Below are 7,043 nucleotides of genomic sequence, written 5' to 3'. Positions count from 1 at the left end.
CCTTTATGAAAAACCTCTTTGCATCTCTGCTTCTTTACTAAAAAAATCAGAGTTACCAATATATAATTGGTAACCCAACTAACCTCAAGGTAATTTTGAGGGCTTCCAAACCTGTCTAGATTGTTAAGAATAAAAATTTAAAAATTAGCCAAAGCATCCTCCCTGTCTCATGTTGTTGCCTGTTCCCCAGATTTTCCTCTTTAATCCAAAAACAAAAAACAAAAACAAATCCCAGAGACCCATGGTAGCCCCTTCCCTTCACCATCACCTAAATGTAGATCCCTTCCAACTCATCCGGATCAATTTGTGATTGACATTAGTCCTCCATAGTTCTAAACAGCTGTATTTGAACTTGCCTAAATGTTGCCCTTTCTATACAACCTTTCTAATCAAAGTGTGGTCCTGAGGCCAGCAGCTACCAGCCTCACCCAGAAGTTTGTTAGAAATGCAGACTTTCAGGCTGCTGGGTCAGCGGTAACATTTCTAATAGGCTCTCCACTGATCCCAATGTACATTCAAGTCTGAGAAGCAGTGCTACACAACACATTATTACTGTTTTCCCTACAGATCTCCAAAGTAATGTCTTACAGTAGGGGACATACCTTTTCCTAGTTTGATAACAGTATCCTTCTCCTTTATTTAAATAAATCACAACCTTCTAATTTTACAGAATTTGTGTCTGAACAAAAGGGTAAAAAAGGCCCAGTGGTACTGCTGATGCTTTCCTAATGTACTGTGTTCACTGACAGCAAGACCTTGGAATATCCTTAATGATATTAACAGAATATACATTAACACGGAAGGGAAGACCAGGCCTTTTTAAGCGGTAGTTCTGTTTCCTTCCCCTAGGTAGATAATGAAGTAGATTCACTTTTCCCATGACACTGGGCTGCCTGATATTTTGCTGTGTTACATGACGTGCTTCAGCATGACTAATACATCCCAGCTGGTCTCAACAGCAGGAAAATGTGTCGTGGGGGGTGGGGGGATGGCGGTGACATGGTTAGGAAGTTACGCATGCGCACGCAGAGGAGGCTCTGTTGTGTCTATGATTAGAGTTGGGGGTGGGGTGGGAAGAAAGAATGAATGAAAGGGGGGAAAATGAGGAAATCCCAGGAGTTCTGGAGACTTGAAATTTTTCAAGCTGTCATTTACCTTTGCAAAGTTGTGGTTGGTGACTGTGTTTACAGGCTGTGGATCTGTAAACAGCACATGTGCAAACCGTTAGCTATTGTTTTGAAAATGACAGTATGGCCAATAATTTCAATTTCAGTGTTTAAGCGTGAACCAGATGACGCTATGTTTTATTTAAAACTGGGCATGTATCATGGAGGGTGGAAACTTGTACCTCTTAAACACTTTTATATTGTGTAGTGTGCCATATGTTGCCTGCTTTCAGGTTTTTAAAGTGATTGCCTACTGCCTAAAGGTAGCTTGTCTCAAGATTATAATCCGCATTTTGCTGGAGGGCAGAAGTGAACCCATTAATTTAACAGCACACTAATGGGATTGGTATAAAGGTGTTAATTCTATTCAATATTCCTTAAGGATTAGGTTGAATGATAGTTTGGTAAGAAAGAAAGGGGTAAAGAATCAACAAGAGAAGTATGAGGCCATACAAAAGGTTTGACCAATATTAAAAACTGTCTTCCTATCACCACCACCTAAAAACAAACCAAAACAAAACAAAAAAAAAAGCCAAACTTGATAGCCAGATGAAGTAATTTCTAACTTAAAATCCTTTTTAAAATCTGAAATTTCCTTCCTTACCTTGTAACTTTAGTTGGGAACAAGCTTCTTGCTTCTCATTTACTCTTAACGAAGAATGCATGCTAAGTTTTGCTCTGAGTTATCCTGGGTACATATTCAAGAAGGTTGCCGGGTACATATTCTAGCTGAATATTTAACTTTGATAAGACTGGGCCCAGTCAATAAAAGATTCTTGCCATCCCAGACTCTTTTTAAAAATATTTATTGGTGCTCAGCTGGAAGGGAGTTGGCACCTAGTTCTGACATGACATCCGCTGGCTAACTGCTCTTGTGTGGTCCTGGACTCCTTAGGAATGTGAGACCGTGTTCTGTGCCGTGCACATCAGGGCAACGGGACTGAGACGCGAGTGGGGGAAGCCTGCCCCATGATTTGATAAAGCTCATACAAATGTCCATCTTTACTTAGAGGAATATTTCTCTAATCGTAGAGACTCCAAGGCCTAAGCTCCCAGATGATTGTTTATCCTGGGCTGCTTTCCCAAGCAACTTTGCTACTAAGATTCCAGTTCTGTCTCCCTTAGAGGAGGCAAACGTTAGCTCTCTTGTAATAGTTCCACCCCACTAAGTAGGCATCCAAAACACCATCACCACTTAATTCGCTTAATACTAGTATCCATGTTAAACCAATATCTTCCCTTTAAAAAATTGGCAGTTTATAACAGGATTTCTTATCAGGTAATAACTATCTAGGTTTATTTTAAAACCCCTGTCTTGGTAGCTTAAGAAATAAAATCCAGCAATGACAGAAGATTAGGTTTCCCCCCCGGGCGGGGTTCAGACAGTTCCTTCTTTGTGTTTGCCTCTCTTCTTTTGTAAGATGTGATCGGCAGCCTGTATTGGGAGGCCTGTGGGGGAAGAGATTAAGTTCTCCTCAGCTGGCCGTCGGAGGGTGTGGCTCTTTAACATTTTGGCTAACAGATGGTGACAAACCAACAGGTGCACCCAGATCACTGCACCGAGCTTTCTACATCTGCCGGGCGCACAGTGTGCTTACTCTGACTTCCCCCACGCCAGCTGGGGCCTTGGCTCCACCAAGCATGGCCCAGACAAGGTATACAAGGATGGAGGCCCATGACCTTCAACCATTAACCTACTGATATGTGCTTTAGAGGATAAGCGGGGCAAAAACACTTTGATCTGAATGGTATGCAGTGAAAAGAGAAACAAAGAGTGTAGACCCCGGGGTGAAGTGAGGAAGTGACAGGCAGTTTTGGTAACAAAATCCTCTTTTCAGGATTTGACAGCTTCTCTCGTCGGGCCAGATTTCTCTTTTAGCAAGGACATTGGCCTGCATTTATTGCCACCCTGGAAAATTGTTGTTGGATGACTCAAAATTGTTGAATGGAAACAACCCAGAGAACCATTGAGACAATCCCCTTTGCAACAATAGCTAAGCCTTCATACGCTTGCTGTACATAGGGCTCTGCTGGAATTATCCCGTAGCAGCCTCGTAACAAATCTATGGGACGGGCACCATTTCTCTTCCCATTTATAGTGGAGAAACCAAGGCACAGAGAAGCCAAGTGAATTACAATCAGAAAAGAGCAGAATGATACTTACTGAAGCCCCTGCACTTAACAGCTGTGTGGAATAGTCAAGGATCGACTTACTACTTTAGAGCTTTATCTACTTGAAGACGTAGGGAAGAAAAGACACTCTTGGGGTCACTGTAAGTTGCAACTTCACATGTGAAGTCTACTTGAAGCGACTGGTTTGGTTTTGGTTTTGGTTCTGGTCTGATTATCAAGGTCCTCGTGTCACATATCACCATGTTTTTTCACTAATCTTCATCATTAACCTTACTTAAAGCCTAGGATTTTGAGACGTAAGAATTCTCTCTCCTACATTTTCATTTTGGCAGATGAGGAAAACTACTCACAGAAGTATATCCTGGAAGCAGATCGTTTGCTTTAAAAGTCAGGAAGAAGCAGACGAACTGAGGAACACTGTCTTCCACATGCGGCTTCATGAGTGGTTTCCAGCACTCCCCTGTGGACATGCGATATGCGGTCTAGCAAAGGTATCTTGATGCCCCCCTAGTGTTCACATGAAGAATTCTGTGGTAACTAGTGGTTCATTGTTTTTTTACTCATCTACAATCCATTATTTTCCTCTTGATGGAGGTTATCTCCTAAGGATTTTGTGCTGTTGTTTTCTGTTGTTCGTTTGTATGTTTGTACTACCTACATGTCGGTTGTGGTGTTGTGTCTTATACGCATCTTATCATTTAATCTCCTCCGACAAAACACTATGATGTAGATACTATTATTGGTCCATTTTACAGATGAGGAAACTGAGGCTTAGCACGTTTGAGTATCTTGTATAAGATCTCACAGCTGGTAACTACATATTTGTATGGTTTTTGATTATTGACTAGCACTCCCACTGGACTATGTCATGCAAAGACAGAGATTGTATCTGCTGAGATGCTTATATTCACCCCACGGTGCTTAAACCACTTAACAGGGTCTTCATACACATATGCTTAATAAACATTTGTTTAATGATTAAATGAGAGAATAAATGAATAAAGTTGGAGACCAGAATTCAAAGTCATGCCTATTTAAATCGAGAGTCTGTCTTGTTAACCACTAGTTATGTGACCCCACGTTGCTCAGACTAACTATGTTCTGCTCATACCTAGGTGGTGTTAATCATCACTAGGTATTGTTATGAACCAAATTCTGTCCCTCCAAAACTCCTGTGTTGCAGCCCTAACTACCAGTGTGATTGTATTTGGAGATGTGGCTTTTACAGAGAGAATTAAGTTAAATGAAGCCATACAGGTGGAGCCCTAATCAGATAGCCCTGTTGTCCTTATAAGAAGAGGGAAAGACACCAGAACTTCCTCTCCATGTCCACACAGAGATGAGGCCATGTGAGGAAGAGCAAAAGGGCAGCCATCTTCAAGTTAGGAAGAGAGGCCTTCCCAGAAACTGACCCTGACACACCTTGAATTTGGTGTCTAGTCTACAGAACAATGAGAACATTTCTGTTCTTTAACCCACCCAGTCTGGTGTTTCATTATAGCAGCCTGAATGGACTAATACAACTACCATGACTCATCTGCTTTCTTTCCTTGTTCCTCTTACTCTCCCCTTTATCAGAGTATCTTTTTTTTTTTTCTTTTGGATATCTTCTAGCTGTTTCTGTTTCTCGGTCTTCAAAACGCAGTAGTAGGGAATTGCCTTCTTCCTCCATATGCACTCTTTTTTTTCTTACCATTTTCAGCAAAGAAATGCAAGTTAGCAGCTTTTTTCTGCCTTTCTGATCATCATTTTTCTTAGGAGGAATGAAATACCAAGACAACTGAACGCCTGTTTGATGCATATAAGCGACATGGATTCTCTGTGGTTGGAATTAACTTCCTGCATTGACAGACTCTCCAATTTCAGAGTAGCTCCCCTTGCCATCTCCCGCCAGGTCTGTATTATAGGGATGATTTATTATGACCAATGTAGAGCAGCACCAGTCAAGAAGAGGAGGGGGTAGAGACCTGACGATCGGACTGAAAGCCTAGGACAAAACTGAGTTGGAGATCCTGTTGCAGCTTTTGTGTCTGACTTTGAGTGGTCAGGTGTACAAAATCGATAGCAAACTAAGTCGTAATTAATTCACCTTCTAGTTTAGAATCAGGAGGTTTCTAATCACCAGGGAATCCAGTTGGGGGTCAGTTCTGGAAACCTGGTAGTAAGTAGGCATGTAGAAAACACAATGAAGAAAAGATTCCGATTAAGAGTTTATGCCTAAAAAGGTATAGAGTCATTAACTGGAGTAACCATCAGATCTGGACCAAAGAGGAAGGTCAGAAGATACAGTCAACATGGGTCAGTAAGCTGGGTCAACATGGGAAGAGGAAAAGTGATCTAGAAGGACTGGCCCAGGAACCTAGGTGTTATTTACAAAAAAAAAAAAAAAAAAAAATGACTCTATCCTGGGTTTGACTGGCAACAACAAGCCACATAAGACAACAGTCAAAGCCTCTGAAAGCACACAAGCTCCTGAAATAATTCCACCCATTGCAAGAAGAATACTGAGAGCCATGATATGTCCCTGCTTCAGTCATAGTTTGCTGAGGAATTGGGGAAGGTCTGAGGCGGTGAGCTAGGATTTGAGCCGTGACGCTGTGAGGATGTGGGGAGCAGGGAGCCAGGGAGAGCTGAGGCAGGGGACGTAAGAGGCCTGATCACAATTCCATGATCATACCCTGAAGCAAACCATTTCAGAGCTAATTAGCAGCATGTGGTGGGGGCCGGCGACCGTTGTGTTCCCTACATATCCCCCTGGGTCTGTCAGAGTTCTTGGCACAAAACGGAGCCTCGATATATGTGTTAAAGGAATGCACGAATAATATAATACAACAAGAAATGTGGATCTTTCAACTCCGAACATTTAATGGTGAATTTCTTTGGTTACTCCTTTATCATAGCCCAGTTATTAATAAACACTCACTTGTGATTTCAACTTCCCTTTCTGTGAACAAACACACACAGTGCCAAAAGTGATTAGTCCCGTCAGAAAACCCCTCCGGTGGTTAGCTCCATACTCCCGGCCTCCTGGGAACTTAAGATGTCCACGGTGGGCACACAACATCCCACAGAACGTCGTCCAGGCCTCAGGGCCCCAGGTTGTGTGGGCTAGGTTGTCGCTTGCTCATTGACTGCTGCTCTTATAGCCTGGTGGGTTTTTCAAGTGTAGTGGGATGGAAAACTCAGTTACTCTTGATGCAAACTAAATAGTTATCTATCAAACTGTGAGTCCCTCTCTGCTCTGTGGGCGTATTTAAAATTAGGAAGAGCACAGCAGCCACTTGTCTCAGTGAACGCAGCAACTCGCCTTGGGCCACACAAGAACAGCCAGGCACGTTGCCAGCTCCGGCGGTGACGGCGGGTTCCGGGGCGTAGACTCAGGGAGCCTCATTTTGAGTGCTAGATGGATCTTTGAGCAGCGCCCGTCTGCACAGGCTGCAAAAAGATCCCCGCGACAGTATTAACCCCACAGCTAAGATTAGCTGAGAATGTTTTTCGATCTTCACAGTCATAATCTGCTCCTCGGGTGAGAACTGAGCACCAAATGCCAGGACACTGTGAGAACAGGTGTACCGACCTCCACCTGGGACTTAGGGAGGGGAAGTAATGAGCTAAGAATGGCCGAATCAGAAGTTCCTAGGTAAGCAAGCTCTTAAACAAGTGTGCCTGGACTTATGGAGCTTGAAAATGCCCTCCTTGGCATGCCGCCTGCAAGGCAGCTTCACATAAAGAAGCGCTTCATAA

Source organism: Prionailurus bengalensis, chromosome F2 (assembly GCF_016509475.1).
Source record: "Prionailurus bengalensis isolate Pbe53 chromosome F2, Fcat_Pben_1.1_paternal_pri, whole genome shotgun sequence".
NCBI classification, from domain to species: domain Eukaryota; kingdom Metazoa; phylum Chordata; class Mammalia; order Carnivora; family Felidae; genus Prionailurus; species Prionailurus bengalensis.
This window is presented reverse-complemented; position numbering follows the sequence as displayed.